General features: G+C 36.7%; 1 non-coding gene across 1 annotated transcript; it reads left to right on the forward strand.

Annotated features, from left to right (window-relative positions):
• The first annotated feature begins 9269 nt into the window (after positions 1–9269).
• Positions 9270–9388, forward strand: LOC111741761. The gene has a single exon (XR_002781075.1). It is a non-coding gene; the product is annotated as a 5S ribosomal RNA (ribosomal RNA).
• The last annotated feature ends 445 nt before the right edge of the window (positions 9389–9833 follow it).

The following is a 9833-nucleotide window of genomic DNA, read 5'->3' on the forward strand; positions in this document are numbered from 1 at the left end:
TCAATATGTCCATAACTGAACTTATCAATAGATCCCTAAATCTAATCCTTTCCTGGAATTCCCTGTCTCAAATAAATGGTGCCACCATCCTCTTAGTTCCCTAAGCTAGAAATCTTGGGAGTTGTCCTTGACTTTTCTCTCTCTCTCACCTCCACATTGTACCCATCAACAATCCCTGTCAACTCTTACTCCTAAAAATCTTTGGAATTCATCTCCTTCACTTCGCAGGCAATACATTAGTTCAGTCACTATCATCCATCACTAAGACTACTCCAGCAGCCATATTGTTCTCCCTGTCTTAGATCTCACCCTTCCTACCCATTCTTTGCACTGCAGCCAGACTGATGCTTCTAATTACAATGCTGATCATGTCATTCCCAAGCTTTTACAGACTTTCTTCTATCCTTGAAATAAAGCTCACATCTATTAATATGGCTTACAAGGGACCACCCAGGTGTCACTTTGGCCTCATTTTTAACCCTTCCTCTTACCACGCCCCCCTCAATATTTTGTTGCAACCCTACTGAAGACATTTAAATCCATCATACTCTCTCTATCTCTCACTCCAAGTCTTTGCATATACTGTTCTCTCTCTGGAACACTCTGCATACTTTAAGAATGAATAACAATCTTTGTGATCTAAATGGTAGATTCACTTCCACATCCATCTTTCCCTCTTCCCATCCAGTTTTAGGTGATTAGAGTTTTTCTTTCCATTCAAAGTCAGTGTCTCCACATCTACTCTGATTTTACTTACTTTTATTTACTTCAATATTTTGTTCAACCAATTTTTTCCTGTCCTATACCTTCAATTTCTTCCTCTCTGGTGGTTCTTTCTCTCCTGCCTATAAAGAAATTTACATTCCTCCTAAAGTAAAAAATGTCTAATGACCCTAGACTCCCTAATAATAGTATTAGTTCTCTGTCCTTTTGAATCAAGCTTCCTGAAAGATCACTCTACACTCAGTGTCTATATTTCCTCACTTTCAACTCACTCTTCAACCTACTGCTTCTTCTATAGTCTTCTGAAATGACATATGCAAAAGCCTTCAGTGAAACCCATTTTGCCAAAACCAACATACATTCCTCATTGTGTTCCCCCACATCTCTCAACAGTTAACCTGTTGAGCACTGATTCTTTGCAACTCTTATTGTCTTGATTTTAATTTTATGCAGTTATTTTCTCTCCATTAGCTCCCATATTCAATCATTTATCAACTACTGCCAAATTAACATCCAACTTAATTTTGAGCCTTTCCTTTCCTTTCCATCCCTCTATACTGCCACTGCCCTGATTTAAGCTTTTGCCATTTCTCAGTTGGAATTTACAAAAGCCTCCTAAAAGATCTCCTTGCTTCTAGTCTTGCTTCATTAAAAATTCATCCATTCTTCCACCATAGTCAGAAATATTTTCTATCGTGACATCTGACTGTATCACTCTTTCTCTAAAACTTCAAATATTTCTCCATTGCTTACAGAATAGAGTTTAGGCTCCTCATAAAGCCCTCCATGACCTAGCCTCTGACTATTCTGCAAGCTTATACCACCTTCTACTTCACACTATATATTTTCTAAATTTTATTTTATTAGTTTCAACTGCACAGTACATTGGTTAAACATTTATATAGTTAATAAAATGATCCCTCTAATTGCTCTTTCCTTTGGATCTCCACTTAGCTAATACATTAATGCTGACTGCATTCCCTATGCCGTGCTCTCCATCCCCGTGACCATCTATCAACTGCTAATTTGTACTTCTTTAACCTTTCACCCCATTCTCCCGGCACCCCAAACTCTCTCCCCTCTGGTCGTCATCAGATTGTCCTCTATATTTGTGAGTCTGTTTTTGATTAGTTTGTTCTTTTTGTTCCTTAGATTCCGCATATAAATGAAATCATATGGTATTTATTTTTCTCTGTCTGACTTATTTCACTCAGCATAATAGCCTCTAGGTCCATCTATGTCATTGCAAATGGTAGGATTTCATTTTTTTAATGGCCGAGTAATCATACTTTATATTTTAATAATACGTAATGGTTTATAGATACACACAGTACACACAATTCATGCTTTTCACTTCATATCTTTGATAATGCTTTTTCCTTTGTCTACAATGTTTTTCCCATCTTTCTTTGCTTAAGGGCCTCTCTTTTGAGATCCCATAATACCCTGGAAATTTCCCAGATATTATCATTTACCATTATGTTGAAATTACCTATTTAATATCTGTCTCTCTAATAGACTATTAGCTCTTTAAGGAAAGGGACCTATCTTCAGCAGCTAGCATAGTGCCTGAGGTGAGCTAAGATCTCAACTTCTTATTAGACAACAAGTTATCTAATAGCAATTCAGTTATTTTTAATCAGTAACTCTTGTAGTTGGCAGGGACCTTTTAGATCATTCAGTCCTGCCTCCCCTCCTATGAGACCCCTCCACAATAGGAGCCAAGATAATTCAGTTAAATGTGATAGACCATTTCAAACTTGGACAGCTCTTATTTCTATACATATGGTCTCCTCTGGTGAGAGTGGAAATTGATACTACTTTCTTAGAAAGAAATTTATAACACATATGAATGCTTATGTGTCTATATTTTTACTATGTTTCATATTTTTATTCCTTAAATACTTTTATATCTTTATTCCTACCAATGTCTCTTTCAGAAATCTCTTCTCAGAAAATTATCTAAAATTATAGGGAAAATTTATTACATGATAATGTTCATCAAGAAAATACTCAGAGAAAATTTATAAATAGGCAAAAGTAGGGAAATTATTAAGTAAATTATGTCATTTTAAGTGAAAAGTCAAGATATAAATTGTTTACTCAATATAATCTTAGCTATAAAAAAATGTTTAGGAAAAAACACATAAAAGAAATGGCTGCCATCATTGATATTTTTATTTTATTTTCCAAACGTTCTACAGTAAGCATGGATTATTTTTATATTAAGAAAAATTACAGGTTTCGTTTTGTGTTCTGTTTTGGGCTTTGTTGTTACTGTAGTTTTAAGGGACTATTACTCTTTTCTTAAGAAACAAGTCTCTGATCTCAGAATTCTCTGACTTCTGTTGAGTCACCCCCTCTTGCTACTGTGTTTACCGCAATTTATCTCCTAAGCACAGACCAGCACATCCAGCCTAGTTCATCTCTTAAGTCCAGTGCAGTATGCATGTGTGTTCCCTTTCTTACTCTGTTTTTGCTCAAGCCTTTGTTACTCCTGCCTCACAGCAATTCAGAGTACACCAGCCCCATCCCTTCTTTCATAGATAGGCCTGTGATTTTATGTTATCTTGAGTAAGTTACAGTTCCTGACCTGAAGTGTCTCATATTCCTGGTGAAAGAGCCATGCACAATAAATAGAGTAATAAAGGTGTGCCCAAAATAGAAAAAAAGGAAGAGATTCATGCTCTCTGGAGGTATCAGAAAGGCTTCTCTATATAAATGGATGCAAGATGCTTCTGAGATAAGATTTTCTTCTTTAGAATCACAGTGTTATGGCTAATATGGGGCTATTGAGAATTTAGGAGAACACTCTCCAGCCCAACATCGTATTTTACAGATGGGAACACTGAAGTACTCAGAATTCAAGTGATGTGGACAAGGTTTCCTATTGAAGTAGTAACAGACCCTGGACTAGACCTCAGGCCTGTGACTACTGTGACCAGTGTTCTGCAAATCGGTTTGCTAAAGGGAGGATAACTGCTTTCTTAAGCTTTTCAGAATAAGAGTCCTTAACTCAAAGTAAAACAAAAACAGAACAAGAACAGCAACAAAATTCAAAGTAGGATCTGTAGGAACTAATAAAAACAGAAACACACTGGTTTCTGTTTTGGGGAAAGATTTAAGGACTCTGAGAGCTACTTTGACCCTGAGGTTATTCCCAGAAGGCATACTGGAAAAACAAACAAGAGTCAATTACTATTTTGACTCCAATTATTTGGGGGAAAAAATTGAAACCATTGCCTCCTTTCATCTCTTGAATACTGTTGACAACAGGAGTTTCTGATTAGAGCTGTTAGTGGGGAATGCTGAGTAGCTCTGGGCAAGGACTCTGCATTCCAAGGTGACCTTGCCCCACCAGGAACAACAGGGTGAAAAAGAGGCATTGAGCACAAATTCCCAACTCCACTACCCGCCCCCTCCCCCCCACTGCAAACAGTGCATTTACTAAGATTGCTATAAAAGGTATTTATCTCATTAGAGAGTGTTTCCCCCTTTATTACTAAGCAATTAGACCACACTTTAGTACATTAAGAAGGTTTTGTAAAACCAACCGCAAGCATGTAAATTCTGTAATTGTGTAATTGTATATTGGGCACAAAACCACGGATTTCCTTCTATTTTGGCTTGACCATTTTTTAAAGCAATTTAGAGTTTTCCAAACTAATGCTTATGTGGTAAATGTTTTTTAAAACCTAGGCTAATACATATAATTTAGACATTCTTTGGTCTTAAACCCAAACCAGAAAATGACACAAATTCCACACAAACATATATCAAGTATTTGTCTTTCTTCTTCATCTAAGTGCCTGGGAATAATTCTTCTGTTTCACAATGTATGGTGAAGGCACAGTATCATTCTTTAGCATAGTAGCCAAATAATTCTACAGACTCTCATATAAACATCTGTAGCTCATATACATATGACTGAATTTATCTTAATTAAATTATGTTTGCAAGCCAGGAGTGGGAAAGAAAAGTAAAGATCATATCAATTTGAATATTAGTTTTGTTAGATTAAATATTATATTAGGTTGAAATGTATAACAATGTCAAAATTTGATCATTTTTTATTTATAAAAATGGTGATTTCCTATGGTTCAAATTCTATTATATATGTTGTTCCCAGTTTTCACAGGACATTATATATACTGAAAATGAAAACCATCACTGTTTCACACCTTTAATAAACAATTCATCCACTTATAAAAGGTGTTGAAAGACTTTATAAGATAGATAGATAACATGTGTTACTACCAGTTTTACTACTAGATGCCTGTGGAAACTTGTGCAAAACACCAGGTTTTGGGACATTCTGTTTCCTTCTCTAACAAATGAGTGGATTATACTAGAACTCAAAAGAATTTTTTAAATTTCTATAAAAGCCATATCACTAATCAAAATTAGGATAAAATGTAGACAACAAGGCTATTGAGTTAAGCAAGTTGAGATCTATGTCGTTACAGAAACAGATCACAGTAATGCATTTTTATAGTCTCTAGGAAAACTTTCAGTGCATTGAATTAGACAATAAAGAACCGATTCACTGACTGAATGATATAATCAACAATACTAATGAGAAAAATTACCATTTATTGAGTACATATTATGAGCCACACACTTAAGTACCTTTTACACATTATCTCATATTAATTCTTATATCACATGCATAAACAGTGGTGTACAGGTATACTTAATAAACGACTATCTCAGGGGACAAAAAGCCCCGACTTGTAGTATTTGCTGTTTTTCACGGTGTAAATATTTTTACCTTGGTTAATTTCCAGCTACCAATCTGACTTCACTGAACAAAGGCGAGATGTCAAAGCAGTGCAGCAGCACATATAATAAAGTATTTCCACCAGACTGATACAGTAGAAATAAATAACCTTAAGAGCACAGATAATAATAAGGAAGTGATGAGTTTTGAGTTTTGTTTTTATTTAATATAATTTTAAGTGTAAATTTATAGAACTTAACTTTTAATAATGGTTGTATTTAATAATCGACTCATAAAATTCATGAACATTTAGCAGTTTTCATGAACCAAATGCACCACTGTATGTGAGGTTGATTTTACTACCCAATTTCATTGAAAATAGGGAATAGCAATATATAAAGGATTAAGTAACTTGTCAAGGTTATATCCACCAGTGAATTCAAACCCAGATTTGAAGGCCAAACTATAAGCTTTAATTTCTTAATTCTGAGGAAGCTTCTACAATGAATTTTAAGAACATGATTTTTATATAATCCAAGAATGTGTTTTTGATTATAGGTAAAGAGGCAAGCAAGGCAAAAGTGAAAGGAGAAAGCAAGATGAGAATTTAAAGGAATGTCTTATAGAAGAGGGCCTGCTGACAGAAAAGATACAGGTCACTGGTGACAGGTGTCTGTTCTATGACAGTCTCTAAGGTTAGTCAGAAAGAACTAGTAATTGAAAAAAGAGAAGTCAGAACAGTGAACAAGCCAATCTATTCTAAGACATCACCAAGGGGTACTGAGGTGTGAAATCCCCAAGGTAGGGGTTCTCCAGTCTGAAATGCTTCAAGGAATGCTGTCTCCTTTATTTGCCTGCACTGGGGTCTCTATAGACTATGACAGACACTGCCATACTTTCCCCCAATTATTTGAGCCTATTTTCTCCAAATAAGAGAAGCAAAACTCTACATTCATGTTGATAACTTTTTGATCCTTGGGTAATTTCTAACATAAATTATAAAGTAATTTATAATTATAAAATAATTTCAACATTTTTTGTTATAGAGTTTTATCTATTCAGAACTTTTATGCATTTTGATTATGCAGTGCTTCACTGGTACCATTGGCGAAGTACTCCGTGCTAAATGTAAATGGGCCAAACTTTCATGTTTCATGAAGACTTGGGCTTACTCTGACACTTACCAGACACTAAGATTGGTGTCTGGCCATAGTAAGTGCTATAGAATCATTAGCTGTTATTATTATTATTTAGAACTGCTGGGTTTCTGATAAGTCCCAGGTTCAGGCTATTTCTTAGAATGCTTCCACTTGGATTGTAGAATTCTCTTCATAAGCAATGTATTAGCCATGGGCTGGCCAAATTTGCTCTTTCCTAAGGCTGGTGTAGCCAATGTTTGCAGTTGGTCTTTGGTACGCTGGATTTTTGGTGCAAGAAATGATTCATTTGATCACTTTTGGGGGCCCTTTGTAAAAGCAATTTTCCTCCCAAAAGAGGATCGGCTCTGGTTGTCTTAAGATTTGGGATCATAAAGTGTCTGGTTTGATGTTGGGTAATGTTTGTTGATGTGAAAATTGTGCTCTTCATAGTGCAACCAATGTGTCTTTTCACCAGGCCTGAGATCAAAGTAAGTTCCTCATGAGAGCTGGGAAATTATTTCTTTGATGGTCAACTCTTGCTTTTCAATAGGTTTCTAAAATTTATTGAAGGGCTATGGGAACAAATTCAAAATAATGCATCCTTTAGTATTTACAACAAACTGTAAGTTAAATTTATGAGCTTCATTGGAATTGATAAATGGAAATGGTCTTTTTGTATAATGGATAATGAAAACAATGAGCGATCTAAGAAAACCCTCCTTCTCAGACTTTCTGCTTCAAAGCTAAACTTTTCAGATTTATCTTATACTTTACTATGATGTTTAACTATTGCTCCCTGTAATTTGGAATTATTGTTTATTACTAAATTTGTAACAGTTTTATCAGAAATGCGAGCCATCTTTATAACTGTTTTTTTTGAACATATATAATATTTTCATCATCATAGCAGCCATTTCAAATCACATCCTTTTAGAGCTAGTAAAGGACTTCAGATTCATTTAGTATAAACTCCTTATTTTATGGTTGAGGAATCAAAGGTCCAGTGAGGTTAAACGCCTTGCCACAAAACTCACCACATCAGCATCTTACTAGTTCTGAACTTGCATTTTTGAATGAGTTATAAGTAATGTGTGGAATACCATCCATTTGTAAGATGAATAAACTTTTCTTTAGCAATTTTAATTTCCTGGAAAGAATTTTTCAAGAGGGCATAATATGACATCATCAAAATCAATCATATTGTCTTGACAGGTAATAAAATCTTGGGTGGTCATCATTGAAAACACAAGATGAGAGAGAGAAGGAAAAGGTACCTAAGCTGCATCCAACACAGTAGTCACTAGCCATGTGTGGGTATTTAAAATTTTTAATTCATTAAAAGTAAATAAAATTAAAAATTTATTCCCTCAGTCCTACTAGTAACAGTTCAGGGGTTCGACAGCCACATGCAGCTAGTAGCTATGGTATTAGGCAGCACAGAATAGAACATTTCTATTATCCCAGAAAGCCCTGTTGGAAAGCACTGGAACTGGTTTGGACCTCCACTGAGCTTCTGATTTTGTTGGGGCCTTCCCAACTAAAAAGTTCCTTCCTTCTTGAGGTAGGTGTTAATTCTGATACCAGGTGACTCTCTCAGGGAATAGACAAAGGCTTTCTGGAGTGACAGTCTACTCAGCTCCTAAACTGTACCACCATTCCCTGACAAAAGAATGAGACTCCATATCCCATGCTCCTGGCCCACCTCATCCCTGCCCTGTTTTGGGAGTGAGGGTGCAGGGAAAAGCATAAAGAAGGGAGGGGTGAAGATTTATCATTTTGGAGGTATATCCCAAACTTTCTGAACCTTGTTTAACTTCCCTACCATCTTTTAACCACCAGGTCCTAATCCCTCCAGCCTCAGATGACAAAGGTGTGACTTTGATGAGGTCCAGCTACTTTCTGCACCTTCAGAGCTAGTGGAGGTGCTTAAACAAATTCAGGGGAAAGAGATGTGTGAAGGCAGGAAGCTCAGTCAACTGCCCACTGCATTTGCTGAGGGTCCTCAGCATGCTCTGCTCATTCAGCAACACTGAGAATACAAAGATGACAAAAAATGCTTTAGAGGGACACTTTTTCCCAGAAACCCTTTTTATTTTCAGCTCCCCAAGGCAGAAGGCCTGAGACTGGGCCTGGCTGCCTCATTGCCCACCTAGTCCAAACCAGACAATGGTTCTTTTTCCTCTCTACACCAGAGTATCTCACAATAGGGGATTAATGAATTAATAGGTCAAGGCACTCAAAAGAATTTACATTTCAGAAGCTACTTCCACACTCTTCCAACTCCCCTGTTCCCACTCCCTGTTTATTGCACAGAAAAATGAGGAGTTAGAACTAACTGATTTCTAAGCCCCTTCCAAACACAGAAGTTGTCAGATCTGCTATTTCTGGGGGATGCTCATACCTTAGCCCAAAGGAAGGCTTGCCCCTGGGGGCAAGAGCTACTTCCTGGCAGTAGCTTCTTACCCCAATCCACATTTTCCTCAAATAACACTATCATTTATTCTCTCTTCCTCCATGCTTAGGTAGATTCCCAAGTCGGCAGAGGAAAAAGCCCCCAAATATTCTTTTGGTTTGGGTTGTTAAGACTGGGATCCTGAAAGCGCCTAAAGGAGAGGTTGTCCCCTTGGCCATCACCACACCCAAAGTAAACCACGGTTTTGAACAATGCAATTCTTCAGAAAACCCCAGTCTACAGCCATACCACCCTGAACCAGCTTGATCCCATCTGATCTCAGAAGCTAAGCAGGGTCAGGCCTGGTTAGTACTTGGATGGGAGACCACCTAGGAAGACCAGGTGCTGTAGGTGTGAAAAATAGAAAATAAGGGATTGTAAGCTGACAAGGTCCTTGCAATCTGTGAGGTCAACCAAGGGTTGCCTCACCTAAAAAAAAAAAAAAGAAAGAAAGAAAAAAAAAAAAGAAAGAAAGAAAAAAAGAAAACCCCAGCACAGAGGCTCTTTCAGAGCAAGTCTGAAACTTTAAGTGTTTCCCCTGGATAGCAATAGCTGCTATTTATTGAGCAACTATTATATGCCAGACATACCCACTTGACTATATGTGCTATCTCATTTACCCCAATCCTAGCCCAATCTCCATTCCACAGATGCAGAATAAGTTCAGAGAGTACTGGTAATTTGCACTGATTCATACAGCTAATATTTTGGAGCTAGAATTAGAATAAGACTTCATCAATTGCTACAGTCCATCTGTTTTATGCTTTGCCATTAATTTTCAAATTATGTTCCAAGGAAT

The sequence above is a fragment of the Pteropus vampyrus genome, unplaced genomic scaffold (genome assembly GCF_000151845.1).
Source record: "Pteropus vampyrus isolate Shadow unplaced genomic scaffold, Pvam_2.0 Scaffold81, whole genome shotgun sequence".
Lineage (NCBI taxonomy): Eukaryota > Metazoa > Chordata > Mammalia > Chiroptera > Pteropodidae > Pteropus > Pteropus vampyrus.